The sequence below is a fragment of the Equus caballus genome, chromosome 8 (genome assembly GCF_041296265.1).
Source record: "Equus caballus isolate H_3958 breed thoroughbred chromosome 8, TB-T2T, whole genome shotgun sequence".
Classification (NCBI taxonomy): Eukaryota; Metazoa; Chordata; class Mammalia; order Perissodactyla; family Equidae; genus Equus; species Equus caballus.
The window spans coordinates 101,625,521-101,635,967 of record NC_091691.1 but is presented as its reverse complement, the minus strand read 5'-3'; positions in this window follow the sequence as shown (position 1 = coordinate 101,635,967).

The following is a 10,447-nucleotide window of genomic DNA, read 5'->3' as shown; positions in this document are numbered from 1 at the left end:
TTGCCCACCTCCCTAGCCCCCTCTCACTGCCTGTTAGTGTGGGGGCCTCAGTTTGCTTTACTGCCTAGTTTGTGGTCCATGTGGAGACTGTCCACGTGCAGTTGAGAAGAACGTGTGTCCTCCTGTTGCTGGGCGGACTGCTCCACAGATGGCTAGCAGTCTAGCTGGTTCCCGGTGTTGTTTGCGTCTTGTGTTTCCTTGTTGGTCTCCTGTCTGGTTATTAATCCATTATTGAAAGTGGAGTATTGGAGTCTCTGTTATTGTAGAACTATCTCTTCCTTCCTTCATTCCATCAGTTTTGGCTCCATATATTTTGGAGCTCTGTTGTTAGGTGCTCATATGTTTATAATTGTTATGTCTCCCTGATGAACTGGCCCTTTTATCGTTATGAAACATCTTTCTTTCTCTCTAATCACACTTTTTCTGTTAAAATCTATTTTGTCTGACATTAGTACAGCCACTCCAGCTTTCCTGTAGTTGCTCTTTGCATAATATATCTTTTTCCACCCTTTTAGTCCATTTGTACCTTTGAATCTAAAGTGTGTCTCCTGGAGCCAGTGTGGGATTGGGTCATTTTTTAAATTCAGCTTGCCAGTCTGTGCCATTACATTGGTTTGTGTAATCCATACACATTTAATGTTATTATTGATAAAGTTGGGTTTACATCTGACGTTTTACTTTGTTTTCTGTTCTTCTAGTGTCTTTTTTGTTCCTCTATTCCTCCTTTATCGCTTTCTTTTACAGTAAGTGAATATTTTCTGATGTAGCATTTTAATTTCTTTAATGATTTAAAAATTTTTTTCTTATTTCCTTAGTGATTGTTCTAGGATTTACCATATACATTTTATTTATTTATTTATTTACTTATTTATTTTTTGGTGAGGAAGATTGGCCCTGAGCTGACACCTGTGCTAATCTTCCTCTATTTTGTACGTGAGATGCCACCACAGCATGGCTTGGTGAGCAGCACATAGGTCCACGCCCAGGATCTGAACCAAAAACCCTGGGCCACTGAAGCCTAGCATGCGAACTTAACCACTACACCACTGGGCCAGCCCCGCCATATACATTTTAACCTCATGACCAACTTCAGATTTATACTAGCTTAATTCCAGTGAGCATAGACGTGTTATTCCTACACAGGTCTTTTCCCTTTCCTCCTTTCTATGGTGTCATGTGGCACACATTCCAAATAGTACAGTTACATAATTACCTTTACTGGCACTCTGGTTTTTCATGTGGATTCACATTTCTGTCTGGAGTTGCTTGCTTTCAGTCTGAAGAAGTTACTTTAGTATTTCTTGTAAGATGGGTTTGCTAGCAGCAAATTCCTAGTTTTTGTTTATCTGGGAAAATCTTCATTACACCTTCCTTTTTGAAAGCTACTCTGCTGAGTGTAGGATTCTTGGTTGACAGTTTAGTTTTTTCTTCGAGCACTTTGACTGCATTCCTTCTGGCCTGCATTGTCTCTGCTGAAAAGCCACTGTTGGTTTTATTGGGGTTCCATTATAAGCAATGCATCATTTTACTCTTGCTGTCTTCAAGATTTTCTCCTGGTCTTTGATTTTCAGTGTTTTTACTATAATGTGTCAGTTGGTGGGTCCTTTTGCATTTATCATTCATTGAGGTTTCTGGATGTGTAGGTTATTGTTTTTCAATAAATTTGTGACATTTTCAGCTGTTATTCCTTTGAATATTTTGTCTTCTCCTTTCTCTGTCCCATTTCCTGCTAACAGTCCCATTACGCATATGTTGGTGCACTTGACAGGGTCCCACAGTTCTCTGAGGCTGTCTTCATTTTTCTTCATTCTGTTTTCTCTGTGTTCTCAGCTTCCATAATCTCCATGGAACTATCTTCAAGTTCACCCGTTCTTTCTTCTGCCAGTTCCCCTCCAGTGAATCTTTTACTTCAGTTATTGTACCTTTCAACTCCAGAATTTCCCTTTGGTTCTTTTTCATAGTTTCTGTCTCTTTCTTGATAGTGTCCATTTGACGTGACATTGTCATTGCACATTCCTTTACTCCTTCACTCAGGCTTTCCTCTGGTTCTGTGAACAGCTCTGCGGCGGACGTCCTGAAGTACTTCTCTGTTAGACCCAGCACCTGGTCACTCTCACGGGCAGTTTCTGTCGCCTGCTTTGCTTCAGATATGGCTCACGCTTTCCTGTTTCTTTGCCTGCTTCTTAATTTTTTGTTGGAAACTGGACATTTTAGACACTATATTGTACCAACTTTGGGTCTTGGTACCACCCCCCCCCCCAATCTGCGGATTGTTATGGTTGTTTGCTTGTTTATTTGTTTAGTGACTGGTTGGATTATTTTAGTAAAGTCTACTCCCCCTCACCCACAGTGTCCAGCCTCTGCCCTTGCTCCTCAGGGAGGCCCAGCCTGGGGACCCGGACAGTCGCTGTGGGATGTCAGCAGTACTGGCGGGGCTCTCCTTCCCCAACCACACCCAGCCGTTAAGCCCCACTAATAGGATTCCTCTGTTGTTTTCAGCAATGTCCCGGGGCACAAATTGCTCTACTAACCAGCCAGTCAAACTGTGGCTCTTGGGATGGAATAGTTTCTGAGGCCAGTGTCTGGTATTTGTTCTGACCCCAGGAGGGCTCCTCCAGATGTCCTCTACCCCAGTTCTTCCTGCAAACTAGCCAGCCTGCAGCCTAGGCTGTGTCTTCATTAGATCCGTGAATCTCCTCATTTTCCTTCTACAACTGCCACTGCTCTTGAAAGCACCCTTGGGTTCAAACACCGCTTTCTGTTGCAAATGAAGTCTGTTCCTTTGGGAGGAAACCAGGAGCTGCCTACGGCCTGTGTTACACCCCCCCACCCCCCCCCCCCCACACACACACCCTCTCCCGCAAAACCTCTGCCCCAGGCTGTGGAGTTGGGGATGGAACAGTGGTAAGCTGCACCCCCTCCCCACCACCCCCAGGAGTTGAGTGCTTGGGGGCAGCACGCTGAGGTCCTCACATCACCTCTCCTAGCATGGAACCACCTCTTCATGAGTGGAGAGAAGGGATCATGGCCCCAGTATTCTCAGCCACATCCAGGGAGCACCTTCATCCCACAAGGGGCAGTGGACAGAGTAAGGGAGCCCCCCCCCCCAGTGGACCCCTCCAGGACCCCAGGGACTCAGCCAGCAGCAGGCAGCGGGGGGCAGGACCAGCCACACTGAAGTCCCACTCCTCCTGGGAAGAAAGCCCCGGGCTGGGGCCTGGGAGCGGGGAGCCCTCTGTTCCTGGCTGCAGCCTCTGGGGTGGAGTCTCCTCGCAGAACTAGGGAGTCTTGGTTCAAATACCAAAGACTCTTGCTTTCTTAGTGAGTTTTCATAGATTTTCTTGAACAGATGTTTCATTTGCTTTTTGCCCTTAGGACCAGTTCCAGAGGCATTAAATGGCTGCTTTTGTTTTAAAGGATTTTCCAGTTTCACTGGCGAGCGAGCAGGTCTGTGGAGATGGTTACAATGGTCTTCACCTCTCAGGGTTGTTGTGCGGGTTAAATGAGGTGACATCCCTTAGGTCAGCGACTGCCCCCTACTGATTGCTCAATAAACTGTAATTATGATTTCAGAGCAACACTGTTATGGGCTGATTTGCGTCCCCCCAAAAGATGTGCTAGAGTCCTAACCCTCAGTCCTGCGAGCGTGACCTTATTTGGAAATAGGGTCTTTGCAGATGAGCTTTGCTCAGAGGAGGTCCTTGTAGGGGGGCCTGATCCACTATGGCCGGTGTCCTCATAAGAAGAGGAGAAGAGACACATAAGGAGAAGGTCATGTGGTGACAGGGGCAGAGCCTACAGTGATGTGACAGCAAGGAACACACGCACCCCGGAAGCGGGAAGAGGCAAGGGAGCATCCTCCACTACAGCTTCCGGAGGCGGCGCGGCCCTGCCCATCCCTTGACTCTGCACTCTGGCCTCTGAAACTGTGAGAGAATACATTTCTGTTAGCTTGAGCCACCCAGTTTGTGGTTATCTGTTATGGCAGCCCCAGGGGACCAACACAAATGCCAAGTGGTTTTTATTTCCCTCCAGGGTACCACGTCACATCATGCTGTCTCCTTCCCTTGAATGCCTGTGGCCCAGGAGGTGCCCCACCCAGCTCTCCTCCCTCCCAAGGACTGCTGTGGAGCATGGCTGACAGCCCCAGCGGTGCCACCTCTGCATCCAGCATCCGTGGGTACCACCACCAGGCCATTCTCGCCTGACACAGCCCTCCCCCATCAGACCGCCTTTGCTTAGGGACCCCCGTTGGCCTGGCCCACACTCCTTATGGGATCATGGGGCCACCTCCCACTCCTTTCAGTGGGCGTGCACCCCACTGAGCCAACAGGACCCAGGCCTGGTGCTTCCTGCCACTGCTGGAGGTTGTCGGGGGTAAGCCCACGGCTCCAAGGCACCCACTGCCCACTGAGGCCGATGTGGGGACAGCAAGTCCAAGGGCAGATTCCTGAGCTGTTTAAGCATCTGAATCCAGCGGGAGCTGGAAGCCACCTCTGAGTTCTTCACCTGCAGAGGGGACAGCTTCCCTTTTTGGCTCAGTCTAGTTTGATCTGAGATTCTGTCAAAACTATAGGAATCCTAGATCATACGAGAGTCATAGCTAGGAGACAAAGAAACAGCAAATAAACATGGCCAGACAGGATCCTTTCTTGCTCCATGAGGATGGGGAGGGCCCAGCTTCAGAGGCACATGGGAAATCACGGTGCTGGGGAAAGGAAGGAGGAAGGAGGAAGAAGGTGGAGGCCAGATGAGCCCTGCCCCGCGGGGCCGCATCTGTCGGGCCTGGCACAGCCTGCTAGCGAGAAAAATGCCTCATTTTTGCCCTGACTTCTCTCGGAAAACACAGTGGGGTGGAGCTGACATCCCGTGGTGGGTGCGGGTCCTGCTGTGCTGAGTGTTAAAATCCGGCACGAGCTCCTGCACCAGTTTGGACATTCGGCCCCTGCCCAGAGTACCTGAGGGCCCTGCTCCCTCTCTGCTCTCCCCTCTGCCTCAGGCCGACTGTGGGCTCACGGGGGTGGCCGGTCATGAGCTTGACTTTATGTCGAAGGAGCAAGAAGTATACCAAAGCCGAGACGGCAGACACTCTGCTCTCTGAGTCTCAGCCTCCTCTGCTGAGCACGTTGCAGGACGAGAGGGGTTCATGTCCCTCACCTCACGTCCAGGGAGAAGGCGGCACGGCTCAGAAGCCTCCTCCTCCTGCAACATCTGCTCATGTCCCCAACCTGGGGGGGAAGACAGATTCTGGCTTTTGTTTCTGGCAAGATCTGGGTTTTGCACCTGTGAATTCACAGTGCTTTTCTTTTGAAAATAATAATAGTAATAATATTAGTTTTCTAATGGCAACATTGTAACTTTTTTTTTTTTTTTTTTTTTTGCCAAGGAAGATTGGCCCTGAACTAACATCTGTGCCAATCTTCCTCTATTTTATATGTGGGGTACAGCCAAGGCATAGCTTGACGAGCTGTGTGTAGGTCCACACCTGGGATCTGAATCTGCGAACCCAGGCTGCTAAAGCAGAGTATGAACTTAAACACTATGCCACTGGGGAAGCCCTGTAACTTTTTTCTTAAACTAGTTGGTTTACCTAAACCTGCTAACTAAGCAGCAACCCAAGCTAAGCCATTATTACCCCCAGCCTCAGACAGGGAGGCTTTCTTAATTTCCTTTTTTGATTCTAATCGACTTTCATCTTTTGCGTGGTGCAGCTCTCATGAGGAGAAGTGAGCAAGAGCCCCAGGCACAGGCTCTGGGCATGAGCCAGCCGCCCCTCCTGCCCATCCAGGGCTCCATCCCCCTGGGAAGGGACAGCATCTGCCCAAGAGCAGGACCCAGCCACGGCGTGGCCTCCCTGAGCTTCACAAAGTATTTTAAAAGCGTTTTTGGTTCAATAAGACTCTAAACAAGTCTTGCCAAGCACTTTTTCCATTAATTTTTAAACCAGAGTGAATTTCAAGGGACATTTAACCCGTGTGCTTCTGAATCATTTCCCCTGAACTCGTCAAGATGCTGCGTCAGAACAGTTGGGGGTCCGAGCGATGGCAGCTCCTCACTGCCCGCCGAAGCCTCTTTTCGTCTTAGAAGCAGGAAGCGGCAAACGAACATGAATCCCTCATCGAGGAGGCCTGGGGCTCGCGGGCGGAGGGCAGGCAGCAGGCGGTGGGCAGGCATGAGGTGAACAGTCGTCAGGACCGCCCAGCTAGGCCCGCAGGGGGCTCCGTTCTGAGGTGGGCGGTGGGCTCTGGGCCGGGTCCCCCCAGGCTTTCCTCCACCTGGGCCTCAGGTACTCAGACAGCGACAGTCCCCTTACAGTGTATTTTTTTAATTGTGTTAAAACACATATAACAACAATTCACCGTCTTAACCAGTTTGAGGCCCACGGTTCTGTGGCATTACAGCACGTTCACACTGTCGTGCAGCCACTGCACCATCCAGTCCCAGAGCTCTTTCCATCTTCCCAGCTGGAGCTCTGTCCCCATGAAACACGAGCCCCCAGCCCCTCCGATTCTGTCTCTGTGACTTTGCACACTCGCTCCAGGTCCCTCGTACGAATGGCATCATACAGTGTTTGTCCCGATGTGAGTGGCTCACTTCACTCACATGTCCTCCATGTTCATCCATGTGTAGCAGGGAGCAGGGGTCAGCACTTCCTTCCTTTTTAAGGCTGAGTAATACTCCATTGAATAGATGGACCACATTTTGCTTATCCATCCATCCGTGGATGGATACGGGTTGTTTCCGCCTTTGGCTGTTGTGAATTATGCCGCAGTGAGCATGGGGGTGCAGACACCTCTTGAGACCCTGCTTTCAGCTCTCTTGGGGGTGTTCCCAGAAGTGGGGGTGCGGGATCCTGTGCTGATTCTGTGTTTGGCTGTTTGAGGACCTGCCAGACTGCTCTCCAAGGCAGCTTCTGCTGAGTTTGCAGGTGCATTATCACGGCCGGCACTGGGGCAGGCTCTCACAAGGGGCGCCCCTGGAGGACTCGGCTCCAGAGGAGACGCCACTAGCTACCTGCCCTCCGCTGGGCGGGAGGCCACAGAGAGGGGCAGCAGGAACTCAAGGCTACTGCCCCGGGCCTGGGTCAGGTCTGGCTGTGTCCGACCATTTCAGAGAAGCCGAGATGCAGTCAGAAGCGGTCGAGCCCCCAACGGCCTGGCGACATCCCCTCCTAGTGCCCGCCCATGTCCTCGGTCGGCTCCCACTGGCCGTGGCCCGGGTGAGCACCCACTGCTGATCACTGACTGCGGGAAGGGGCAACACCTGGCTCCGCAGTCCGAGTTTCCCGTCCCTGTCCACCTGGCCCCTCCTGCTCTCACGACTGGGTGCCAGTCCTCACAGAGCCCTGGGGTTCCGGTGGCAGCGCTGGTGACAGCAGCGCTGGTGACAGCAGCCCTGGTGGGCGCTCCTGCTGCTCCCTGCCAAGCCCTTTTTCCCAGTGTGGGGTCTTTCCAGGGCCTCGGCCTCCCTGCCACTCCAACTGCACCCCTGCGGTGCCAGGTGCCCAACCGGGAGCTGCCCTCTGAGCCAACAGGAGGGGTCCCCAGCACCGCCGGTGGGACACGCTGCTGGCAGGGGTGGCTGCCCTAGTAGGAAGAAGGGCCTCCCTCCCATCTGTCGGCATCTCGGGCAGGGTGGGCAGCCCCTACGCTCTCCTGGGAGGGCTCTCCAGGAAAGTGACAAGCAGACGCAGCACCCTGGCCTGGCTTTATGCCCAGACTTGGCTGAGGGGGAGGCAGATGGGCCCCGGGGTGGCACTGGGACCAGCCAGGACTCCGGAGGGCAGAGGCGAGGCCCTGGCATGGCCTGGGTGCCTGGGGGCTGCTCACAAAGGATTCATAAGCAGAGGAACCGAATGTGGCCGCTGCATGGACTGGCCTCCAGCCCAGGAGCTGTGGCTGCAATGGCCCCAAAGACATCCAGCACGTCCTAATCCCAGGAATCTGAGAAGGTGTCACCTCCCGTGGCAGAAGGGGCTGTGCGGGACGAAGGTGAGGGCCCTGAGCTGGGAGAGGCCTGGGCTGCGGTGGGCCCAGGGCAACCACAGGGTCCTCCTAAGAGGGAGGCCGCAGGGTCTGGGGAATGGACGGTGAGGACAGAAGCGGTAGAGGGGGGTTGGAAGATGCTGCGCTGCTGGCTTTGAGGATGGGGGACGGGGCCATCAGCCAAGGATGCGGGCGCCTGTTGAAGCTGCAAGAGGCAGGGGATTCGTTCCCCCTGGAGCCTGCAGAAGGAGCCAGCCTGCCCACACCTGGGTTTCTAGCCAGAGAAACCCACTTTGGGTTTCTCACCTCCAGGACTGTGAGAGAACATGTGTTGTTTTTTCCACTAATTTTGTGGTCATTTGTTAGGGTTGCAATAGGACTAACACAGTCTGATGCAAAATCAGGACTGTGTTCCTTCAATGTTCCTACATACGCCTTCTGTGGTCTCCCGGCCCCAGCCCAGCCCTTCATCATTTCTCAGCGGACCACTGCTTTCCGGACACTTCGGTCATTAAATATCCAGCATAAACCTTCCTCCACAGGGCAGGGTGGGAGGTAGGAGGCTGCAAGCCCCTCTCCTCCACTCTCACTCCTGGGGGGCTGGCCGGCATCTGTGCCCTCCCTGCCCCAGGGCCTCCCCCGAACCTCCAGACACCTGGGGCTGGCATCCTCCTTGGCAGCCAGCTCCACAGTCCCAGGTAGTGGGACCACTGGCCCAGATCTCAGGGCTCAGGGCTGGAGGTCAAAGGTCAGCTGGGGGAGGAGGGGAGGTTTTCCCCATGAAGTCCCCCATCCCAGGTCCCCCTGCTGGTTTGCCTGGCCCTCCAGGGTCCCACACTGGCCCGGCACAGGTACCTGGGAGTCATCACCTAGTGTCCAGATGCATCCAGCTTCCACAATCAGGGATGGTGACCCGCTGAAGCAAACGAAGCCCATCTAATCCACATGCAGCCATGAGGGCCTCGCCCCATCACTGCAAAAGTGGGTGTGGGAAGGAGCTGTCCCAGGTCCCCAGAAACTGTGCCTGGAAGTCAAGGGACTTTGGTGAGAATCCTTCTGAGCTCCAGTAGGTTTTTGCTTTGCACAGAGCTCCTCCTGTAACCGTGCCGGGTACACCATGCAGATCCTACAGCAACAATCACTTTAATTAGGAAAACAGGCAGCAGCTTCCCCCAGGAGCCGCAGGTGGTGTAACATTACCTTCACAACTTTCTGGGGCTACAAACTGACTCTAGAGAAAAACAGAAACAGATAATTAAAAATGCACCTGTAACGTCGGAGTTAGATGCAGAACGGGAAGATATGGCAGGTCCTTCTTGGGACCCAAGTTAACTTTCCCGACAGAACCTGCAGCAAGAGAACCTGCCCCAACCGCCGGCCAGGCCTGGCCGTGGGTGTGGCCTGGGGGGGGTGCCAGGGGCGCTTGAGATCTGCTGGCTATTCTTCTCCATGATCCATCGTGGACGCCCTCAGAACTTCCCAGGCTGGAGCAGCTAGCTCCGCCTGGGGCCTGGGGTGAGGCCGAGTCCCAGTCCCTGGAGGAGGCATCCGTGCTGTGGGTCTGAGGGCAGCCACCTTTCAGCTCTAGCTTGCGGAGCACAGCAAGGCTCCCAGCACCCCTCCTCCTGGGCGCGGACCACGTTGTTGTCATGGTAACAGCCTCTGGATGCTCAAGAGCCCTGCCTGTTCCCGGTGTCTTCAGAGACAAGACCCCTTTCCTCAGGAGCCAGGGGAGAAACTGAGTCACGGCGACAGGCCAAAAGAGGGCACTTAGGAAGGAGGACGTCTGAGGCCAAGTGGACGTTGGGGTCCAGGGGCCCGAGAGCCCAGGGCGGATGCCACGTGGCCCAGCTCATTTGTTGTGGACAGCACTCCCTGTGGTTGTGTGGCAAAGCCCTCCGTGTTCACGCAGAAGGCACATATGACTCCTGAACGCCCTGAGTCACACAGATGTCCAGGGTCTGCCTCACAGCAGTCTGTCCCTCAGGGGTGGGTGGCAGGCTGGGTGCTGGGCAGAGGGACGCGAGGACTCAACCTGGACCCTGACACACAATAAATTACTGGTCATGAAATAAAACCATCTTGGTGCTCGGCTGACGTGTCTGTACCTGAACTGATATTAACTAACTTTATTATCTAGGAAGTTAAGTTAGGAGTCCAGTGATCACCTCCACTGTACTGGGTTGAATGGTATCCCCCTAAATTCATGTCAATCCAGAACCTTGGGATGGGACAGTATCTGGAAATAGGATCTTTGCAGATGTAATTAGCTGAGACGGGGCCGCCCCAGAGCAGGGGGGCCCTAGGTCCAGGGACTGCTGTCCTCATACAGTCAAGGAAATTTGGATGGACACACAGGGAGACGTGTGAGGATGGAGACCAAGGTCGGAGCCATGCGGCCACAAGCCCAGGAAGCCAACCCCAGAGGTGGGAAGGGGCCGGCAGGGTCCTCCCCCAGAACC